The sequence below is a fragment of the Portunus trituberculatus genome, chromosome 35, assembly GCF_017591435.1.
Source record: "Portunus trituberculatus isolate SZX2019 chromosome 35, ASM1759143v1, whole genome shotgun sequence".
Taxonomy (NCBI): Eukaryota; Metazoa; Arthropoda; class Malacostraca; order Decapoda; family Portunidae; genus Portunus; species Portunus trituberculatus.
The window spans coordinates 5,105,104-5,130,103 of NC_059289.1; positions in this window are offsets into that span (position 1 = coordinate 5,105,104).

The window sequence follows — 25,000 nt, forward strand, 5'->3', positions numbered from 1 at the left end:
TGTGTGTGTGTGTGTGTATGTGTGTGTGTGTCTCAGTACGCCTATACGGACTAACAATTAGCTTCATAAACCAGCTACATTTCTCTATAGATCCCAACTTTATCGACAGTCGCCGAGATGCACACACACACACACACACACACACACACACACACACACACACACACACACACACACACCCTATTAATCTGTGGATGTCCATTAGGGCAAACTTGCACCCCATGAACATTATGGTTCATCAGTGTGTGTGTGTGTGTGTGTGTGTGTGTGTGTGTGTGTGTGTGTGTGTGTGTGTGTGTGTGTGTGTGTGTATGTGTGTGTGTCACCTCGGTCGCCTGCTGGTCACCCAGCCAGTCTTCCCCATTACGGAGCGAGCTCAGAGCTCATAGACCGATCTTCGGGTGAGACCACATCACACACAACACACACCGGGAAAGCGAGGTCACAACCCCTCGAGTTACATCCCGTACCTATTTACTGCTAGGTGAACAGGAGCCACACATTAAGAGGCTTGCCCATTTGCCTCACCACTTTCCGGGACTCGAACCCGGGCCTCTCGATTGTGAGTCGAGCGTGCTAACCACTACATTACGCGGTGTGTGTGTGTGTGTGTGTGTGTGTGTGTGTGTGTGTGTGTGTGTGTGTCCACCTAGCTTAGCTTTACCGCCAATCACTCACCATGTCTGAATGTAACATCTACACAGCTACTACATAAAGACTCACATAAAATAACTCATGGATCTAAACACTCACTCTTTAACTTCTCTGCTTTTCTATCCATATAAAATACACAATCTTGCTTCAGTTTCACCCAACATTTCCTTTACAAAACAGAAAAGAAAAATAATTTCACCCACTGACATACTAATCAAGCACACCCACCTGCTCAAAACACTAACACGAACCACTGAAACACCAAAAGAAATCGAAGCAAAAAAATAAACAAGCAGTAACCTAAATACATTCTTCAGGTTCTTCGCCCATTTAAGTTCTAGTCATCGCACTCTCTCCTCCCCAGAACACTAACACAAGCCAGTAGAATAACATCCACCAGAGCGCCAACACGCACCGAGGCAGAGGCAGCACCCGGTAGCGATATAACAAAATGCACACGTACATCAAGATTAACACCCATCAGTCTTGCTCACGGAATCCCCTCGGAGCCCCTTCATCGGCGCCAATCAAGGCCCCATCGGTCGCGGCTCCTCGTTGATCAGTGTCAAAATATTTTACGGGAAGAAGTGGATAGCGACTATATCTCTGTCGGATCCTATACCTGTCACTCAGTCAGCCAGTCATTCATTCATTCAGTCAGAGAGCCATCCTTCCCTTCTGCCAAAGCTAGTATTGTTGCTGACCGGTGAGAAATGAGGTGAGGGAGGATCAATGAGTGAGGAAAAGGAGAGGGGACAATAAGTGACAATACAACAGGGAAGGAGTGAAGTCAAGTAGGCAACGTGAGGTAAGTATCAGGTAAAGATGATGACAGAAAGAGAAAGACTTGTCAAGGGTAAGAGATATGAGTGGAGAAACGAGAAAATGAGATAGGAGGGGAGGTACAGGGGGGTGAGAAGGGAGGGACAAGTAGGGAGAAGGATGAACTGAAGAGGAGGCGGCGATTTTTTTTTTTTTTTTTTACGTAGGGAAGAGGGCCAGCCAAGGGCAAAAAAAAGAAAGTTAGAAAAAGGCCCACTTGAGCGCTGGCTCTCCAAAGAGTTCAAAAAGTGCCAAAACCGTCAGCCAGAACTACGGGAGCAAATGCCTCGATACCTCCCTCTTAAAAGAAGACAAGTTGTAGGAATTCGAAAATAAAGATGCAGGGAGGGAGTTCCAGAGTTTACCAGTGAAAGGGATGAATGATTGAGCGTACTGGTTAACTCTTGCATTAGAGAGTTGGACAGAATAGGGATGCGAGGAAGAAGAAAGCCTTGTGCAGCGTGGCCGTAGGAGGAGGGAGGCATGCAGTTAGCAAGATCAGTAGAACAGTTACCATGAAAATAGCGATAAAATATAGAAAGGGATGCAACATTTCGGCGGTGAGAAAGAGACTGAAGACAGTTAGTCAGAGGAGGGGAGTTGATGAGACGAAGAGCTTTCGATTCCACCCTATCAAGCAAAGCTGTGTGACTGGAACCCCCCCAAACATGCGAAGAGTACTCCATACAGGGACGGATAAGGCCCTTATACAGAGTAAGCAGTTGGAGGGGCGAGAAAAACTGTTGGAGACGCCTCAGAACACCTAATTTCATAGAAGCTGTTTTAGCAAGAGATGAGTGTGGTAACCAGTGTTGAAAATGAAATAAGAAACATAACTGCAGATTTCAATACGAGAGAGAGAGAGAGAGAGAGAGAGAGAGAGAGAGAGAGAGAGAGAGAGAGAGAGATACCCTTTTGATAGAATTCGAAACTTTGCAGAGATGAACCCGTTAATTGGTTGGAAACGAGATCCGAATTCCCAAATGAAACGGTGAGGTGGTGACCAATGAATTTTTCTCTCCCGCTCTGACTATCTGTGTCTTTCTGAATGTGTGTCTGTCTGTATGTGTGTGTGAGTCAAATGTCTGTCTCTGTCTGTACTCTATGCGAGTGTGTGTGTGTGTGTGTGTGTGTGTGGGGGAGAGGTGTCAACGGCGCGACACAATTAGCGGTAAACAGGTCTGGTAATACACAAAAACATCATCGTTATTAACACTCCTGTTACTATTTCCCTAATTGATATAATTACTTACTTTTACTACAACTTTTACCGCCATCACCACCACCATCAGTAAAAATCCTCTTCCTACTTCTCTTCCTCCTTCTCCTCTTCCTGTTACACACTCTTAATAATACCAATGTTCCTCTTAGTATTACGTTTTGGCATTACCATCACCTCAAACACTGCTGAGCATACGAGTGAGAATGCTGATAATATGCCAAACTGTATATTGAGACTGAAAATAAAAGCCTTGACGAACAACATGAAGTAGAAATTAGTTCACCACCGTCGAAGGTCACTGTGGAGGAAAAGACATTATGTTTGTTGGACAGCAGCACTGACACCACCATCAGCAGCAGCAGGAGCAGGAGCAGGAGCAGGAGCAGCAACGGAAACAGTGTCAGGAGCAGATACAATAGTAGCAGCAACAATATTAACCACTACTGCTACATCAAACCAGTAACATAATCAACAACAGTAAAATACAAGCAACACCCTCACCACCACCATTACCAGGACGAGGTAATCATATTCAAGGAGTGGCGGCAACAAAGACATAATTAACACAGAGAGAAATAACAACAATATTGTAATAATGAGAACAGACGGAGCAGAAAAGAAGTAACACTCGAAAGAAAACATCCGCTGTGAACTCGCCAAGCAAAAACTTTTTCTTGCACCTGATAACTTTCGTTTAAATGTGTAAAATGCTGTTTCAAGACGTGCCGACGCTCTGGTACCCGCACACACACACACACACACACACACACACACACACACAGTTATCTACGGATGGCTCCACAAAGGAATATAGATAGCTGAAAATGGATATAAAATTTGACTAACGCAATTGTATACAGATGGCGCCAACAAAAAGCAAGTAAAAAGAATTCAACGCTGGAGCAATTGAAAGAATTTTTTCGAGTTTTTTTTTCTATAAAGAATAATAAAAAAGATAAAGAAAAAAGAAAAGAGGTTAGGCATATTCCAGCGTACACCAAGCACCAAGCCAACGCGGTGCGGGGAGGGGGGGCAGAGTGAGCCTAACACGCCCTCAAGTGGACTCATGTATATATGTATATATATATATATATATATATATATATATATATATATATATATATATATATATATATATATATATATATATATATATATTCTTCGTGTCCAGCAGTAAATTGCAGTGTTGTTTAGCACATAAAGAATTGCACTTTTATTGCTGCTTTTCATCTTCCCTGGCAACAAACTGAGGCGATTTTCCCACCGTGTTGTGCGGAACCAGCGGCTTTGTGGCCTCGTCACCGTCGCGTCCCAAGGAAGCCAGCGAGGGAAGAGTAATGTTACTCTTACCAGTGAAGCACAACAGAAAACATCCAATACTGAAATCCTGCAACACTCGTCAATGCAGAGAGAGAGAGAGAGAGAGAGAGAGAGAGAGAGAGAGAGAGAGAGAGAGAGAGAGAAACTGACAGATAGACAGACACAGCGGCGTGAAAACCAACAAAGACTTGCACAAGTATACACAGAAACAAGCGTCTGTGTATCCGTGGCAATGATACACACGGGAAACAGAATCCGTGCCTTACCTTGCTTCTTTCCCCCGGCACTCAGGCGGGCAGGCAGGCTGGTGTTCAAGTCTGCGGGAGAAAAAGGTAAAGCCGGGTGAGTGACGGGAAGGGAGACACACCACTCTGCCCAACCTTTAATTTACTAACATTTCAATTTTTCTTCTCTTTTCCGGGATACGTTTTGTGGCACGGGCGGCAGGAGGTCTCGCCTGGCAGGAATAACCGAGACATTTCACTAAAAAATTCAATCTATTTAATGTTGGTCTCAGGAAGATTGACACTCGCCACACCTTCTTTGCTTTACAGGTGACGGTTGCTGCCAGGGAACGCCACCGCCTAGTAGGGGAATTATGAGTCCTGAGCTCTAAGTGTGGCAAGAATTCAAGGCAAAATGATGACGCTGTGTTGTCGAGGCACGCATTTGCATTTATAAGTAACAGCATGTCAAATAGGAACTCAAAAACTTAAAAACAAGACAAAAATAAGCTAGGCGATCTCTATACATGACACATCTATCTGTATCTGTCATGCATGTACATTCTCTTAGATGAATAAAATGACGAAGAAACGAAAAACGCAGAAACGTAAAAAAAAAAAAAAAAAAAAAATGGAAAAAAAAGCCAGGAAAATGTCTATATATGACAATCTCTGTACAAAACACATGTGCCTCTACTTATCACGCACAGTTTTATAGTTTAAGATATCGAAGGTCAATAACATACGGAAAGACAGAAAAAAGCTAACAAGGTCAGTTTTCAAGTCATTTCTCCCTATCTTTTGGCTAACTTTATCAGACTTTTAAGGGGGCTGGCAACTAAGTGGGGTTTTTATTTTCTATTTCCCTTAACCAGCTTTCCTCTCTTACATGAATAAAAGTTTATGTAGGTGGTATATTTGATTCTATCTGTCATGGAGTACAAATCATAACCTGCAAAACTCTCATTCCTGCATTAATAGATCTCATTCCCGGCCTTCAGAGAAACATGTCAAAGTGTCTCATGCCTCAGGAAAAAAAGATCTGTACACGTAGTTAATGAGTGGAATAATTAGATGTTCGTGTGTTTGGTGGATGTACGTGTGTGTTCTGGCAGATCCAACGCCAACATTCACGTTATTAACCCCTTCAGTATTGGAACGCATTTTTATCATGAGTTTTGGGTATGATTAGACGGTTTTCTTGACATTAGGAAGGGTCTATGGAGGTCAGGAGATTAATGGCCACAGTCTTTACTACTTCAATCCCAACATGAGTTTTTGAAGCTGTACAAAATCACCAAATAGTTAGCAGAATAAATTTGGAAACGCGTCATGATACTAAAGGAGTTAAGAATAGGTCATGATGAAGACACGTTATTTTCTTTTAGTCAGTGAACAAAAACACATAATTAAGATGGCAATGGTGGTGCATGTGATGTTTCTGATAAAAAAGACACCAGAAAAACACTCCCAAACACTCCCCAAAAACACATTCAAACACCCCAGACACCCCCCCCTAAGACCCCGCCTCAACACCCACCTGATCCCTAAGGATGAGAACACTGTTCCTCTGGGCGTGAGGGCGCTGGCGTTCAGTGGCCCGGGCAAGGATCCACTTACTGGGGGGACGGGATCAGTCCAGAGGGAGGCGCGCATGTCACAGCGATCACACGGAAAGCCGAGCAGGTATTTAATTTGTAAACTGAGAGAGCAAGAGAGAGAGAGAGAGAGAGAGAGAGAGAGAGAGAGAGAGAGAGAGAGAGAGAGAGAGAGAGAGAGAGAGAGAGAGAGAGAGAGAGAGAGAGAGAGAGAGAGAGAGAGAGTAGAAGCAAGGTAGATCTACATAGAAACAAAGAGAGGCAAATACTCGTACCACGGTGGACGGAAAGACAGGCACGCAGATGCACAGACAGATACACACACACACACACACACACACACACACACACACACACACACACACACACACACACACACACACACACACAGACACAGACACTCAGACATGCATGTAGATAGACACAGGCAAGCTGGAAATGTCTTATCGCGGCGTTCTTTGGTGATCTTGAGATTACAAGTAATGGTAAATGTTGAGTCTCAACTTGTCTCGCCTTCCAATTACTGTAATTTTGGTACCGAATACGTAATACGTAGTTTTGGCGGCCATTAATCTTCATAAACCACAAACCGTCTTGTATCATCATTCCTTCCCCCATTTACTGACGAGCGACGGGACCGACCGCATATATTTTTCCCTCTTTTCTATCTCCTTTATGAGACGGATGTCGGGTCAGCTCGTGAGCTTCATTTAATATTTGGGGCCTTGCTTCATTCATCAAGGGGATGGATGCTCCAGCAGAATGTTTTAGGCTCTCCGTCACGATGCGATGTGGACAGACTGGCACACCGGCGGCACACTGACACACACTGGCACACACTGCCACGCACTGGCACAGGAATAAACAGAGACAAGGTAGGAAGGACAATTACATCCACAATGAAAAAGCACAATCATGAACAAAGAGTCCAGTAAAAAGGGACTGCCCGTGTATCACGATATATGTATATATATATATATATATATATATATATATATATATATATATATATATATATATATATATATATATATATATATATATATATATATATATATATATATACACGTCGATAAAAAAGTAGACAAACAAGCACGCAGCGGGAAAACAGAACACAATCAAAACAAACGAGCATCCCATCCATTCCCTCCCTCCTTCCCTCCCTCCCTCGCTCCCTCCTTCCCTCACCCGGTCCGCACTGATCCGCGCCGAGATTTGCCGAAAAACAACCTGCCTGACACACCAGGAAAGGCAGCGTGGAGACTCAGCTCTCGCGACGGCCCTCCGCCCCTTGATCAGGCAAATATTGGCTCCTCCATGCTTGAACAAAACGCAAATTAAAGTCAAATAATCAATTAGCAGACCAAAGACGGGAGGAGGAGGAGGAGGAGGAGGAGGAGGAGGAGGAGGAGGAGGAGGAGGAGGAGGAGGAGGAGGAGAAAAAGAAAACGAAAAGAGAAATAATACATGTAGAATAATCCTAATAATCAGAATGTAGGGAATTCCTGACCAGACGTAGAGCTGCCGTGAAATGTTCAGAGACCCGTGTTGGCGGTGTGTTTGATGCCCTTCTAAGACACAGACAAAAAATCCCCGTCCCCCTTTTTAACATAATTCACAGATACCTGGCAGCATTTATGTTTACCTGTCTGGGGGCGACGCGAGGAAACACGACGCTTGACTAAAATGGAAAAGGACGAAGCTTAATGGGAGCGAACTGAAGCCAGATCAGACACCGACCCTTTCGGAACTTTAAGCACTCCTTAATGAAGACTGACAGACTCGGCGATGATGACTTGGTGGAGGCTGCCGGGTAGAAAGGGAGGGAGGGAGGGAGGGAGAGCACGGAAACAAAGACGGGGTGATGACCTCTCTCCAGTCTGCCTTCCTTCTCTGCTTCCTCCTCTCCTCTTCCTCCTCCTTCTCTTACCCACCTGAGCGCCTGATTACCTCCAGGATTCATCACGATTACCGCGGACCATCGGCTGAGGCTTATTTGTTGATGGTGTAAAAATCATGGTGATTCCTCGAGCGTGATTGATGGTGATCTCTGGGAGCAGTATGTTGAGAAGGTGGTGGTGGTGGTGGTGGAGAAGGAAAAAAGAAAAAAAAGAAAAGGATGAGTAAAGGAGAAGACAAGTGGAAAGGTGAAGACAGGAAAAAAAGACAATAAGAGAAAATAGAAGATGAAGATTGAGGATGAGAAAAGAATGAGAGCAGAAAGAATGGAAAATAAAGAAGTTCTTGAAGAATACAAAGAAGAAGAAGAAGAAGAAGAAGAAGAAGAAGAAGAAGAAGAAGAAGAAGATGAGGATAATGATGATGATGATGAAGAAGAGAAGAAGGTGAAGACTGAAAAATATCATTATCACTCACCACAGCTAACAACAAACAAACACCACCACCACCACCACCACAGCATCAACACGGGATCATCTCAGTACGGTTGACAGGAGCAGCAGCAGCAACAGGAGCAGATCCACCAGACAACTACCACCACCACCACCACCACCACCACCACCACTACCACCTTCCCATGCCATCCCAGGTTGTCTATAATGAGGCGACTCGCTACGGTAAACAGGCCGTTCCTAGAATCCCTCCTGGAAATCAAAAGCGGCAGGAATACTTTATTTTTTTTATCTATACCATGTGGGCTTTTCACGGGAATTTCTGGGCTAAAGGGGATACCGTTGCCCCGAGTGAGGAAGCCCAACCTACATTCGGACTGTGGACAGGATTCGAACCCGTGCGCTTGGAGACCCCTCGGATCCCAAAGCACGCATGGTTCCACTGTACCACGGCGGCCACAAAAAAGCTCATTCCAGCACACGGCCTTTCCTGAACAACAGAGTGATACAAAAGATGGCGTCTCTGTAGAAAATAATACACAAGAACATTTAAAAAGAAAAAAACAGAGAAAGGAAGCCGGAAAGTTTATCTCTCTTGCAAGGAAATAGAGAAAAAGACTGAATGTTTGAAGCTTTATTGAAACGAATGAATAACAGAAACATGAAATAGAGGAACGGAATGTGTCGTTCCTCCTGTCATAAAGACCATTACACTGACTCATTTATTTATATCCATTAGCAGGAAACACCAGAATGACAGTTAAACTCTTCATATCGATACGCCCCATGGGGGAGAAGAAGGAGGAGGAGGAGGAGGAGGAGAAGGAGGAGGAGGAGGAGGAGGAGGAGGAGGAGGAGGAGGAGGAGGAGGAGGAGGAGGAGGAGGAGGAGGAGGAGGAGGAGGAGGAGGAGGAGGAGGAGGAAAGCGAATAGAAGGAGGAGGAGGGTGGAGGAAAAAGACGAGGAGTAGGAGGAGGAGGAGGAAGAGGAGGAGGAGGAAGAGGAGGAAGATGAATACGAGGAGGAGGAGGGGAAGGAAGAAGACGAAAAGGAGGAGGAGGAGGAGGAAGAAGAGGAGGAATAGGAGGAGGAGGAGGAGGAGGAGGAGGAGGAGGAGGAGGAGGAGGAGGAGGAGAAGGAAAGGGAGGAAGAGGAGGAGGAGGAGATGAAACAAAGGAATATCAATTAACAAAGCGCGCCGAAGTACAAAACACCTCAGACCTTTGCCGCCACCACTGCCAGCGAGCCATGAATGTTTCCCTCAGCCTTCCCTTCTCGGCCAGTTCATTTCCCTTCATAATTCTTCTTTCTGTTCAATTTTCTAACTGATTTTGTCCAGCTTTGTTACTCTTCCAACTGTATGACCTATTTTTCCAGCACCTCTTTTGTTTCTCATGTTCTCTACTCGTATCAATTTGGTTTTTCTTTTACACGCTACGATTTATTTCTATCCCGTTGCACTTCCGTTGCTTTTCCAGTTTCTCTATTCATCTGCTCGCAATGATCTGTTCCAGTGTCCAGCTTTCTCCACCAGCCACCACTAACCCAGGGTACTTCAATTTCTCCAGTTTCTTGAGTCTCTTCCTCTTAGGTAAACTTCCATGTATTGTATCTGTTCGGTGAATCTTCAGTTTTTTTTTATTTTCTCTTGGATAGCTTCCCTCTCTTCTAATATTCTCCTCCACTCTTCCAGTTTTGTTTTCGCCACTCTGGCTGCGTGGCTACAGTGAATAATGTGGTCTGCAAATAGATCGCAGCACGACGCGAAGTGCAAACATCGATGAATAAGGCAAAGATACATGTTAAAGTCAGAACTCTGAGGTAAACTGATCCTAACTGATATCACCTTTTCTGTTATTACCATGTATGGCATTTATATCCGTTCATGTCCCTGATTCTCCTAGCATCTGTTATTCCTCCTTCTTCTTCTGCAAAGTACCCCCTTTAGCCCATAAATTCCCGTGAAAAGCCCACATGGTATAAATAAAAAAAAATAAATAAATAAAAAAAAGGCAAGAAAGGAGGAGGCGGAGGAAGATGAAAGACGGTGGGTAGGGAGAAACATCTATCACACACAGTGCACAAACGCAAACAATCATGAATAAGAACACAAAAGAAGAAAAAAACAATCGCCCACACTATCACACAGGGAAGTGAGAAAACACCATAAATCAGGGAGGCAACCGATGGCGCGAGTGTGTTTGGCCGCAGTGCAAGTCCCAGCACGAGGCTCGATACACGACACTCCGCGGCGCTAAAAATGACCCGCGCAGAAAAGAAAACTGACCTTCGTTTTACCATTTCTCCATTTTGCTTATTTCTGAGGATTCAGAGTGGGTCAGGTCGTACTGAGACAGGGACCAGGGGCAGTACTGACTCTGAAAAATGGTGAAGGAAAGGTACATTTTCAAATTATCTTTTTTCTCACTAAAACCATTTTTTGAAGGACATAGTTTTGGTGAATTAGGTTTCCATGATGCAGCGCCTTTGCTAGATTATTACTAGACTCACGCAAATAAACCCTTGATAATTTAAAAAAAAACATGAGAAACAGGAAAATTGAGTTAATCTCCAATAATCCACCAAGTTTACATGTGATTCTATTAGACCTTGTAAGATGCGGATATACTAAGACGTGGTAATGTTTATAGACACAACTCAAAGGAAATTTCAAGATGTTTACCGTGTCTGTCATACATCTACAAAAATCATAAGCAATATTTCAACATACGCCATGCTTTTGTATACTCAATAAAAAAAAAATGGGAATAGTTTAATGAACAGAGGAGGAAACTTACAAAGAATAACTCTAAAATTGATCTATACAGAGGAAAAAGAACAAGAGAAGAGAAGAAGTGGACGATAATGATGGAAAAAAAGAGATGGTGATTAGATTAGAGAAGGGACGAAAAAGAAAAATAAGAAGAATACGAATAATGACATACAGACGACGAAGACATGGAAAGAAGGACGAAGACGAGGACGAAAAGAAGACGCGAACATAGATCACAATTGGGTTAAGAGGACAGGGTAAGTTTTTTTCTGTTAGGAAGACTTTGTTGTGGCGAGCGGCGCGGAGGCCCTACCCAGCGTCCTTCCCCTCCGCCCCTCCTCTTGCCGCCGCGCCCTTTGAGGTCCTCTCTTCTGAACGCAACTTTTACCCTCGGAGTCAATTCGGCATCTGACTTTAAAAGCGACCGGCGAAACACAAGGGAACACTAAACAAACCAAACTTGTGGAGCATCTCTCTCTCTCTCTCTCTCTCTCTCTCTCTCTCTCTCTCTCTCTCTCTCTCTCTCTCTCTCGGTTCAGCTTCGAATTTCTATTGATGAAAGACATATTCGCTTCAGACGTGTGGGTGTAACGGAGTCTTTGAGCACCATCAAACACCCCATGCACATTTTTTTTCTCTGCCTCGCATCCTAGTTCATTTACTACATTTCTTTCCCCTTGGCTGGTATGGCTTTCTTTATCCTTCTAAACATACCGCGTCCTCGTTCTCGTCCTCCTCTTCTTCCTACTCCTCCTCCTCTTGCTAACTTGTATCTCACATCTCCAAATTGAACCCACATCCTTTTCTCATTCCTCCTCCTCCTCCTCCTCCTCCTCCTCCTCCTCCTCCTGCAAAATAAACTTACATCTCAGCTAAGGAATACACTTGGAGGGTGACTGTCCTTTCGAGAAGCCTTGCCCACCCGTTACCATGACAACCCTGCTATACGCACTTGGTCCAGGGGCAACAGAAAAGCCCAGAGGAGGCAGCGGGTCAGGGGACGTCCTTTCATTTGTCGTGTTTAATAAACTTACTTGTCACTTACTAACTTTTTGTGGTCCTCAGGCATTTTTCATTGAGACTTTCGAGGGAACGTGTATAAAAAGTGATTCGTCAATGGTTCGTATTGAAGTAAATTTGGAAACATTGCGGTCAGATGACTTATGATCGACAAGCGAGCCATTGAGTCTGATTCTTATTCTTGGCGCAGGATTTATTAAAGCTGGGGAGCAATAGTGTTGGCTCCGCTTCCTCCTCACGTGCCACTCACAATCCCACCTTCAGTTTTCAATAGTGGATAGCGCTGCACATCACTCTGACCTGCACCACCAACACCGCCACCACAGAGCCACACATCCACACAACACAGCGACCATGCCAACCACACTGACACCACTTCGACAACACCATCGCCACAACACCCACCGCCACAAAGATACCACCCAAAAAATAACATCAACACCATATTCCACACCGAAATCCGAAAATGAATTACTACAGCCCACCACAGACACCACAACAGCACCACCACAACACCCACCACCACAACGATACCACCCAAAAAAATAGCAGCAACAAAATACTCAACACCGAAATAAGCTCCCACACCACAGACATTCCAACACCACCACAACACCACCACCACAACAATACCACCCAAAAAATAGCAGCAGTACCATAAACTAGTACACCTACACCACAGCTACACCACAGTCCACCACAACACCACTCACTCATTAAATCCACATCCCTACCCAACAAACACGACCACACACCACCACACACAAGCCTATTCACATCTCCCTGCAGTCTCTCTCCACTCTAACAGCTCTCCCTCACTTTAACTCACTCGCAGCTTATACAGTTCGAGTACAAAATCCCTTCCCCACACTTGCTTTTCATTCATTCATGTCTTCCTGCTCAAGCGTCCCTCTCTCTCTGTCTGCACCGCCGCCACCGCCCGAGCCAGCGCAGCGCTACCAACCTGTTTATAGTTTCAGGATATGAGAAATACTACAAATGAAAGTGGGATTACGAATTTCCTCCACTAACGAGGTGTAAAGTATTGGAAAGCTGTCTTTTCTTAGGTTCCGGGAAGAGAGAGAGAGAGAGAGAGAGAGAGAGAGAGAGAGAGAGAGAGAGAGAGAGAGAGAGAGAGAGAGAGAGAGAGAGAGAGAATTTAGAATTTAGAATTTATTGTGTTATTCCATTGTTAACAAAGATTATTGTTACAGGTGTACATTGTGACATTCTCCTAGCAGGATACAGATATAGCTAAAATTAAGAATAATGATGAAGTGTCATAATTATAAAAGATTACTAAGGCAGTAAAATTTATGTAATAACACTAAAATACGATAAAAGAAGAACATCATGCTAATAAACTATCGTGTAAAAAGACAACATTAGCGGTAAAACTAGCAGTAAAACTATTACTAAAACATCATAGAATTCAAAATATGAGACTAAAATACAGTAAAACATAAGAACACTAATCATAAAATTGCCACATAGAAAGAGAAGTACTAGTGATGTCACAATTAAAGCTGAAGGTCGTTACTCAGAAGGAAGTTTATAAGTCTTCTTTTAAACGTAAACACATTTCCTATATCTTTTATACACGAGGGCAAGGCGTTCCATAATCGCGGACCTTTTACAGAAATTGATCTCTGGCCGTTGTCAGTGCTAGTTCTGGGTATATACAGTAGATTGTGTTGCCTCGTGTTTGTCTGGTTTACATCATTCACACTTGGAAAGGTGACAAGCCAACTAGGATATTTCTTTTTTTAGAATATTGAACATAAAAACACATTGCTCGTAATCACATTTTTTGCTAATTTGTAGCCATCTTAATTCATTTAAAATAGGAGAAGCATGGTCATACTTAGATCTATTACCCACAGCCACTTTGGCAGAAAAATTTAGTATTTTTTGTACTCTTTTTAGCTGAGTTTTATTGGTGGTGCCCCACACCGTCATGCCGTAGTTAATCAAGCTAAGGACGAGTGTCTGTATCACAGTTGTTCTGGCCTTAGTACTAAACAAGTTTCTTATGCGATTAATATACATAAGTATCGCAAAAGTTTTCTTGGCTAACTCAGTAATGTGGTTGTCAAAAAAGCATGTACTTGTCGAAATAAACTCCCAAGTTCTTAACAGAATCACTTGGCTTAATCTGTGCATCATTAACATGTATTATGGTGTTATTTGGTATTCTAGACAATAGAGCTCTTGATCCAATGAACATACACTGTGTCTTCTTGGCATTTAGTAGGAGACCATTATTATTAAAATAGCTTATTATTTTATTCAGAGTTTCTTCTGTTCGTCTGATTAGTTCATTTAAATTATCGATCGAATCTGAATGAATGAACTGAGTGTCATCAGCGTATTGTACTAGCTGGCAGTCATTGATATGAGTAGCAAGGTCATTAACATAGATCGTAAATAAGATAGGCCCAAGTATTGACCCCTGAGGGACTCCAAAAGACACTTCTAATTTTGAGGAAATGTTTTCTCCAACACGAACACACTGAGTTCTGTGTGCTAAATAGTCTTTAAACCAAAAGGAATCAATGCCAATATCATATAGCTTTTTCAACAAAATGCTGTGGCTTACGCTGTCAAAAGCTTTCGACAAGTCACATAGGGTTAGTAAAGAAATCTTCTTGTTTCATAAATATCCATTACGACTTTGGTTAGTGCTGTTACTGTTGACAGTCCTGGTCTAAAACCATGTTGTGTATTACTGAGTAGTTTTCGAGAGAGAGAGAGAGAGAGAGAGAGAGAGAGAGAGAGAGAGAGAGAGAGAGAGAGAGAGAGAGAGAGAGAGAGAGATTCTAAATTTTAAATGACACAGAAAGACTAAAAAAGAACAGAACTATCACGGAATGTTTTGTGGAGGAATGTTCAGTGTGTGTGTGTGTGTGTGTGTGTGTGTGTGTGTGTGTGTGTGTGTGTGTGTGTGTGTGTGTGTGTGTGTGTGTGCGTGTGTGTGTGTGTGTGCAACTGAAATGTTTTGGATGCAGCTGCCATCCATAAAACACACACACACACACACACACACACACACACACACACACACACACACGTTCAGAATTTACAGTCAATAAAAAGGAAAGCTACACTTTTTCCTTCCGCTAAACACAGGAAAATGTATCTAATATGTTAATTCAACTATTAAAAACTATGAAAACTTCCTCTTTTTTTTTATCGCAGAAATAAAAGAGACACTCGTAATGCGTGTAATGAGAGTACATCATTAGTGCAACACCCGATAATAATCACTGATAAAACACGAATCCCATTTACAGGTGGACTCGATACCATGTAAGTTAAAGCAAGCGATATACGATAAACATTATAAACATTACCACTTTACGTTATCAGTAATTACACGTCAGTTTTTATTTAAGTCTTGTTTCTTTTATCCTCTCCCGCAATCCTTTCCTTTCCTGTATTCATCTCATTCTTACCACAACGTTTTTCTTCACTCTTCCTTGTTTTTTTTTTTTTTTTTTCCCAGCTAGGGAGATATATATTTTTAGGTTTCTCAGAACATGTATCTACTATGGATTCTTTCCTTCGAAGTACGCTCACTGAAGCCAAACAAGTAAATTAAGCAAATAAGCCAGGCAAATAATACCTTTTCATTCTTATTCATCATCAATTTAAGCATTATTTATTCTTAAACACTTAATTCGCTCTACTTAATGTGACCAGTGAGTCAATAACATCCTCTAATTTATTGTTTATCATCAACCTTAACATCACTTTGTATTATTAAACATTTCATATACTCTACGTATTTATCGCGACCATTAAACGTACGAGAATGTCAGTGAATAGTACCATCTCATTCACCATTCACCATATCAACACTAATTTTATTTACTACCACATAACTCACTATAACATACTCACCATAGTAGTAGTGGTAGTAAAAAATAGTAGTAGTAGTAGTAGTAGTAGTAGTAGTAGTAGTAGTAGTAGTAGTAGTAGTAGTAGTAGTAGTAGTGGTGGTAGTAGTAGTAGTAGTAGTAGTAGTGGTAGTAGTGGTGGTAAGGTACTGAGGAAAACAAGCACAACCAGAAACCATACAGCAAGAATATATTTTCATCCTTATAGAAAAACACACACACACACACACACACACACACACACACACACACACACACACACACACACACACACACACACACACACACACACACACAAACAGATATAAAAAAAAAAACCCAACAAGAAAAATAGAATAGAAAAAAAACCCCCACCAAGAAACGTACCAACCAAAAGTCACCGTGAGGAAAAGGTCAGATCCTCAACCAGAGCGTGAACCAATCTAACGTGACTTCTCCCAACGTGACCTAAACTTAAAACCAGTAAAGTCAAAGACGAGAAGTGCAATATCGCCGACATTAGCATCTTTATCGAGCCAGTAAATCGTCCATACAGCCCCGGAACATAAATTGACAGCCGCTCACGCTTCTTGGAACAGCTGGCGTGAGAGAGCGAGAGCGAGAGAGAGAGAGAGAGAGAGAGAGAGAGAGAGAGAGAGAGAGAGAGAGAGAGAGCAGAGAATGATTAGCGAGAAGGGAAAATGAGTGCAGATGCTGGAAAGGAGATCTGAGGAGGCGGATGAAAGGAAAAAAAGAAAGATATGAGACAAAAATAGAAGAGACGTGGTAAGAAGGGTCGGGAAAACTGGAGTGTGTGAGGAACGAGAAACTACGAGGAAAAGATAGCAGGAGACAGGCAAATGAAACGGTAGAAATAGAAAAGCAGATGATAGACATAGATAGATAGAGCAGAGAGAGAGAGAGAGAGAGAGAGAGAGAGAGAGAGAGAGAGAGAGAGAGAGAGAGAGAGAGAGAGAGAGAGAGAGAGAGAGAGAGAGAGAGAGAGAGAGAGAGAGAGAGAGAGAGAGAGAGAGAGAGAGAGAGAGAGAGAGGTTGCATAGAGCAAGGTAAAAGAGATAAAAAGGAAAATATAATCTTGGATCGTCTTGGGTTGAGGGACCAGTGGAGAACGGGGTGAGGGATGGGAAGGCTGATGGGAGGCAGGGACACGTGAGGGATGGGGCGCGGAAGGAAGTGATTGCACCGGGGGAGGGGAGCTACTGGGGGGGGGGGAAGGTGGCATTGGCTGGTTGGTGTTGGCAGCAGGAGGAAGGCAGAGTGAGAGATGGTGTGGTGTGTCAATACTCTTCTGGTGTTACAATGAGACCAGCCCTTCTTAGGCACACTCTCTCTCCCTCTCCCTTTAATATTTACTCCTATCTCTCTCTTTTTCCCTCTCTCATTAGTGTTTCCTTTAGCCTCTACTCTATTGTCATCTCCTATCCTTATTCTCTTGTCCTAAGCCTAACTTCCTTACTTCTTGCTCTCACTCTTCTCTCTCTTTCCCATTTTTCCCATTCCATCTCCCTCATAATCACTCGCAGGACCATTTCAAGCCACATTCCTATTTCTTATCCTCCCCATCACTCTTCACTCATTATCATTCCATTCCAGTCACTTCTTTTTTTTATTCATCCACTCCCTGTCAACTTCACATCTTTCCACTCCTTCCCACGGTTCTCTTTCGCCCGGTCATTTTTTCCTTGCCCTCAATAGCGCTTCATAATCTTCATCCCTTACCACGCGTCCCTCCTTCACTCTATACATGGCGATCCTTACATCTCGTTTTTTTTCGCACTATTACCACGTATTGACATTTTTTTCCTCTCCTCTCTAGTATTCAGGACATACTAATTAGTCAGACAATTTTCCCATTTGTATATTCACACAAGTTGACTCCACATCCTCTCTCTCTCTCTCTCTCTCTCTCTCTCTCTCTCTCTCTCTCTCTCTCTCTCTCTCTCTCTCTCTCTCTCTTCGTAGCGTCAGATGTGAGAGGGAAGATACGTAAAGAAGGGTGAGAAAAGGATGGAGGAGGAGGAGGAGGAGGAGAGGGAAGGAGGAGGGGAAGAGAGTATATGGACATGCGGATGAGGGAAAGAGGGGATAAAGAGAAGTAGTAGGATAAAGGGAGGGAGAGGAAGAGGAGATGGATGAGAGACTGTGCGGTGTGGGACTATGGTGGGGAGGAGATGGGGGGAGGAAGGGAAGTGAGGGGAAGGGTATGAGGGGAAGGAAGGGTCTTGGGATTAGAGGCTTGGGATTACTCGGAGTTCATCTGGCTTACTTAGAGTTTCCCGGCTTACAATGGCTTACTTTACGGGTCTCATTCTTACTCCTGGGTGATTTTTGAGTTGTTTAAAAGTTTCTCTTACTTTGTGTTCCTTCAGCTTACGTTATAAAAAAGAGGAAAGAAAATAGAAACTCTTCACTTCACCGACATCCTGTTTAATTATTCAAGCTGTTTTTGTTTTGCCTTTCTTATATGAAGGTTCTTTTCTCTTCTCTCTCTCTCTTTTAGCTTGTTATTCACTTGGTATGACACACACACACACACACACACACACACACACACACACACACACACACACACACACACACACACACACACACACACACACACACACGCTCGGTAGCTCAGTGGTTAGAGCACTGGCTTCACAAGCCAGAGGACCGGGGTTCGATTCCCCGGTGTCTCCTTTCACGTGTAGCCCCTGGTCACCTAGCAGTGAGTAGGTACGGGATATAAATCGAGGAGTTGTGACCTTGTTGTCCCGTTGTGTGGTGTGTGCCTAGTCTCAGGCCTATCCGAAGATCGGAAATAATGAGCTCTGAGCTCGTTCCGTAGGGTAACGTCTGGCTGTCTCGTTAGAGACTGCAGCAGATCAAACAGTGAAACACACACACACACACACACACACACACACACACACACACACACACACACACACACACACAGAGAGAGAGAGAGAGAGAGAGAGAGAGAGAGAGAGAGAGAGAGAGAGAGAGAGAGAGAGAGAGATTATGATATATATATATATATATATATATATATATATATATATATATATATATATATATATATATATATATATATATATATATATATATATATATATATATATATATATATATATATATATATATATATATATATATATATATATATATATATATATATATATATATATATATATATATATATATTACCAAACAGTATATGCAAACTCGTACTATTAGAAAAGAAAAAAAAAATGGAGAAAAAGAGTTAACAAGTAACACACAAAGGCAAATGTAAAAACTAGAACAAAGCAGAAAACAACTAGAAATAAAATATAGGAATAAACAAACAACAAAAGCAGATACAAAAAAATAGTATATAATAGAGTAAAGAAGCACTCACCCCACAGACTCACAAAGGCAGGAGTGAGGAGGGAAGGGCGGACAGCAGGGGAGAGAAAATAAAGAAACGGTCAGAAGCAAGGTATATAATAAATGAGAAGGAGAGGGGTGAAGAAAAGGTGAACGGAGAAAAAACCGGGTGTCAGGGAACGCCACAGTGGAAAAGAAGGCATGGAGGGACTCTATCAAGGAGGTAAAGGGAGGGAAGGAGAAAGGAATGCCGGGTCAAACCACACCTGCTAAGTTCGAGATATAAATGTTGTATACGGACACCGCTTCCTTCACATTGTCTTCTCTTCACATATCAGTTCATCTAATTCTGTGTAACCTAGTTTAACTCAACCTAGACTATTTTAACCTGGTATAACTCAATCTTTGTTTTCACTGGATCTTCTTTCTCAATATCAATTTGTCTAACCTATATCAACTTAATCTCTCCCAAACTTAAACTATCCTGACACAACCTAGCAAACTGCCTAACCTAAACTACTCTAACTAAACCTAACCTAAGCTGACATAATTTCATTGACCCCACTAATGTCTTGTTAGTAGGAAAGAAAAAATGTAGTATAGTTTATACAGTAAAAGTTAACCTGCTCAAAAAACTTGTTATCATGTTTTTTGCTACTTCTGGAGGCAGTGACAACACCACCACCACCACCACCACCAACAACAACAACACAGCCAGCAACTCCACTTCCTTGATCTGTCCATCAAATATTTGCATATACAACATAACATTCACCAACCCGTGCCAGTCAAAGGTGTGAAGGCGAAGAGGGAAGCCGTTCCCAGGAGTAACACAAGGGCACAAGTGATCTGTTGCTATGTGTCAGACTAATCATGAGCTTCTCACTCCTTCTGTGCTACCTTCTCTGTTCACCACCAAAGCACAGCACCTACGTGACATATAAAGATAATTACTTGCACCTTTTCCCTTACTATTTCAAAACTAATAACATAATAGGTGAATGAATACAATAGATAGTAGAACAGTACGACGTTAAATTACAGTGCTTCAGACTCACTGTATCAAAACATGCAAGAATGATTAACAACAGTACAAGGAACAGGTCAATATTAGTAACCAGACAATCAGGTGTTTTGAGACGCAGTATAAGATCAAGACTAGCTGCTGATTAAAACTTGTATTTCCTTGCATTTACCTGTAGAACCTCATCTCCTTTACCTCAATAGATATAAAGAAGACCTCTCTCCCTTCGCCCCATCCTTCCCGTGTGTCTCTCTCTATCTCTTATTTTTTCTCTGTGGGCCTCGGAATTCTAACACAGAGGCAAGAGTGTGGTGGCTGAGGTCAGGTGGTGGCGGGGTGACATGAGGGGAGCGCTGCAGGAGGGGCGCGGCAGAGCAAGTTTGTGGGGAATATATATTTTTTCTCTCTGAGCGGCCGATAACAATTTAAACATTCATACCTTGTAAATGTCACGGCCTCTGGGGAAGGTTCTTTTTTTCTAAGGGATCAGAGAGAGAGAGAGAGAGAGAGAGAGAGAGAGAGAGAGAGAGAGAGAGAGAGAGAGAGAGAGAGAGAGAGAGAGAGAGAGAGAGAGAGAGAGAGAGAGAGAGAGAGAGAGAGAGAGAGAGAGAGAGAGAGAGAGAGAGAGAGAGAGAGAGAGAGATCTTTTAAATAGCATCAAAGAAACCCAAATCATAATGCAATAAATCAAACTTAATCCTTTTTTTGGGGCGACTCGTAATAAATAGTATAACAAAAAACCCAAATATGAAATAAATATGGCCGCTTTACCAGAAACTGAGGGAGGAGAACAAAACACACAGACACCGTAATTACTTCAGAAACTACACTAACACTAACGTAATCTAAGTTATGACCACCACCACCACCACCAAAACCACCACCACGACCACTGCTACCGCTGCCTTACTTAACCTTGGCCAACACAGCTACCACAACCACCACCACCGCCACAACCTCGCAAACTGTTACTGTTATTGCCATTGTTATTGTCTCGCCACCAACATGTGAAAAATTTAATTCCACCGCTATCAGAATTTAGTATTATTACCCAAAGTAGTTCAAGGATTAGAGATTGGATTAAGAGAAAGAGAGAGACAGAAATAGAAAGGCAGAGACACGAAAACCAAGGAAAAAAACTAGGATATTTGTACATAAAGGTGGAAATCAAGCCAAAACAAAAACAAAGCTCTATCATACGCTACAATATTCCTTCCTACTGACACCTCCACCTATGTGACTCCTTGGGCCACTCAGCAGGTAAAGTATTCAAATATCCCAAGGTGAACACGGGACTGGAAACTAGACTGAGGTGTGTGTGTGTGTGTGTGTGTGTGTGTGTGTGTGTGTGTGTGTGTGTGTGTGTGTGTGTGTGTGTGTGTGTGTGTGTGTGTGTGTGTGTGTGTGTGTGTGTGTGTGTGTGTGTGTGTGTGTTGCCATGATTCTTACACTAGGAACGAATACATTGATACATAATTACAGTGATTAGGGGAATATTATTAGCCACAAGAGTTAATCAGAGTAATATTAAGAGAAACAGAAGACACATTTGCGCGGAGATCAAGAAAAAATGTGTGTAGAAGTAAAGAGAAAGAATTTGGACTGGTATAAATGAGAAGGTGGTGAAAATTCGATGCTAAGAAAAGATTTAGAGGATGAAACAAAAGAAAAAGTTGAAAAGAAAAAAAATAATTGCACAAGTAAAAAAAAAAAAAATCAAGACCCCAAAGCAAGAAAAAAAAATGGAGAGAAGCGAAAAATAAAGAGGAAAAGAGGAGAAAGAAAAAAAACAAGACACCCCACAGACTGAAAACAAGAAATCCTCTTCGCACTCAAACCACGACTATGCTTTCCTCTCTCTCTCTCTCTCTCTCTCTCTCTCTCTCTCTCTCTCTCTCTCTCTCTCTCTCTCTCTCTCTCTCTCTCTTTCCGTTAAGTTGTTTCATTCTTTTTCTTTAATATGCTCTCTCTCTCTCTCTCTCTCTCTCTCTCTCTCTCTCTCTCTCTCTCTCTCTCTCTCTCTCTCTCTCTCTCTCTCTCTCTCTCTCTTTCTAATAACTTTCAGCTTCATTTTCTTTTCTGTGCTTTTCATCATACCGTCTTCCTTCCTCCTCCCTCCCTCTCTCTCTCTCTCTCTCTCTCTCTCTCTCTCTCTCTCTCTCTCTCTCTCTCTCTCTCTCTCTCTCTCTCTCTCTCTCTCTCTCTCTCTCTCTCTCTCTCTCTCTCTCTCTCTCTCTCTCTGTAGCCCCCCATGTCGCCTCAACACGACCCCAGCGGCCGCCACACTCAACAAGGCCCCATAAAGAAGGCGAGGCAGGAGGAGGCCTCAAAACAATCTCCCGCCACCGCTCTTAATGGCGGGGCGGCAGCGGGCGACTCTGTGATGGAAGCCTGGCCTGGGGCGCCGCCTTCTCTTCATCAGCTAAGTTTTCCAGTGATGAACCGTGGATGGGCGTGAAGGAACGTCCATACCTCTCCTTTTTTCCCCTCGTTCTCTCTCTCTCTCTCTCTCTCTCTCTCTCTCTCTCTCTCTCTCTCTCTCTCTCTCTCTCTCTCTCTCTCTCTCTCTTTATTTTAAATACTTTTTCTGTTTCCTGTTAGACCTAAATTTTTTTCTTCTTTCGATTCCCTTCCCTCCCTTCTTCCTATTGTATCTTTCTCTCGTGTTTCCTATCTTTTTTTCTCCAGGATAGTCTCTCTCTCTCTCTCTCTCTCTCTCTCTCTCTCTCTCTCTCTCTCTCTCTCTCTCTCTCTCTCTCTCTCTCTCCCTCTTATTTTTATTTTATTTTGCTTCTATTTCTTTTTTTTCTCTCCCCTGCAATTCCTATCCTACTTCTCTATGTCTTTTCTCTCTTTTTCTCTCCTTTCTTTCTCTTTTTTTCGATTTTTCTCCATTTTCATTATATTTTTTTCTTTTCTTATATTCAATCTTTTTTCCTTTTTCATTCTCTCTCTCTCTCTCTCTCTCTCTCTCTCTCTCTCTCTCTCTCTCTCTCTCTCTCTCTCTCTCTCTCTCTCTCTCCTTCCAGCGAACTTGTTTTTCGGTCTTTTCCTTAATCCTCTTCGATCTCTTTAGTCTTCCTCTCTCTCTCTCTCTCTCTCTCTCTCTCTCTCTCTCTCTCTCTCTCTCTCTCTCTCTCTCTCTCTCTCTCTCTCTCTCTCTCTTCTATATCTCTTTCTCGCTTTCTCAGGTTCCTTCTATTCACTTTTTCTTTTTTATTCTTTTCATCTTTTACGCCGCCCTTTCATCCTTTGCTCCGTCTCTCTCTCTCTCTCTCTCTCTCTCTCTCTCTCTCTCTCTCTCTCTCTCTCTCTCTCTCTCTCTCTCTCTCTCTCTCTCTCTCCCGGTCAGTCAGTCTCTCTATCCAGCTAGCGAAGGTCTCATATTTTAGCTGACTTTAATAATGGCAGAAGCTTGGCGTTTCTCGCATGCTGATCATAAACTCTTCCACCAACGTCTCTCTCTCTCTCTCTCTCTCTCTCTCTCTCTCTCTCTGTCAATGTAGAGTTACCAAAAAGTGAGTATACAGTAATTTTATCAGCTTTTTTCTATATTTTTTCATTTTTTTTCTCTCTTGGTTATAATTTCAAGCTTCCAGAGGTAATTATTTTCTCCTCAGCACCTCACTACCTCCAGCTGCGCCTCCTTCAGACAGTACTTGGAGGCTGCTTTGCTTTCTTCACGGTGGAGGAAAGTAGAAGTGGAAAAGTACAGGAAAAATACACAAAAGAGAGAGTGAGAGCGAGAGAGAGAGAGAGAGAGAGAGAGAGAGAGAGAGAGAGAGAGAGAGAGAAAAAATTTTTATTCAGGAAACTATTTTTAGAAAGTGGCAATGCTGTTAGAATATTGAGTACTATCGGAAGCGTGTGTGTGTGTGTGTGTGTTGTATGTGTGTGTGTTGTGTGTGTGTGTGTGTGTGTGTGTGTGTGTGTGTGTGTGTGTGTGTGTGTGTGTGTGTGTGTGTGTGTGTGTGTGTGTGTGTGTGTGTGTGTGTGTGTGTGTGTGTGTGCATCACCGATAAGGGAATGTGGTCACTGGGTGGTATGCATCTCTCTGTGTGTGTGTGTGTGTGTGTGTGTGTGTGTGTGTGTGTGTGTGTGTGTGTGTGTGTGTGTGTGTGAGAGAGAGAGAGAGAGAGAGAGAGAGAGAGAGAGAGAGAGAGAGAGAGAGAGAGAGAGAGAGAGAGAGAGAGAGAGAGAGAGAGAGAGAGAGAGAGAGAGAGGAATGATCGCACGAGAGGAGATAAGACAGAAAAAAAAATAGCAAGAAAAGGAAATTAGAGGAAAAAGAAAATAAGAAGAGAAGGATGGAAAAAAGAGGAAAAAAGAGAAGGATATGAGTATGAGTAATTTGTAGAGGAAGAGGAGAAAAAGGAGGAACATTACTAGATGGAGGAAAAAGAAGAAATAAGAAGTGGAGGAGGAGGTAAATAAGAAAAGATGTGGAAAAACACTCAGAGGGAAAGGAGAAAAAGAAGACAAGATGGATGAAGAAAAGAAAAATTAAAGAAAGGAACAATAAAGAAACATCGAAGAACAGAAAAAAATGGAGAATCGGGAAGAAGAAAAGAAGAGAAATCAAAGCAAACGAAAGAAAAGAAGCACTGAGAGAAAGTGGAGGAAGAGTATCGAAGGGGGAGGAGGAGGAGGAGGCTGGGTGATGAGGTGGAAGGTTTATTGTGAACTCATGAAAACGTTTGGATTCATGAATTCAGGGAGGATTTCCTAGAAGAACGAAGGAG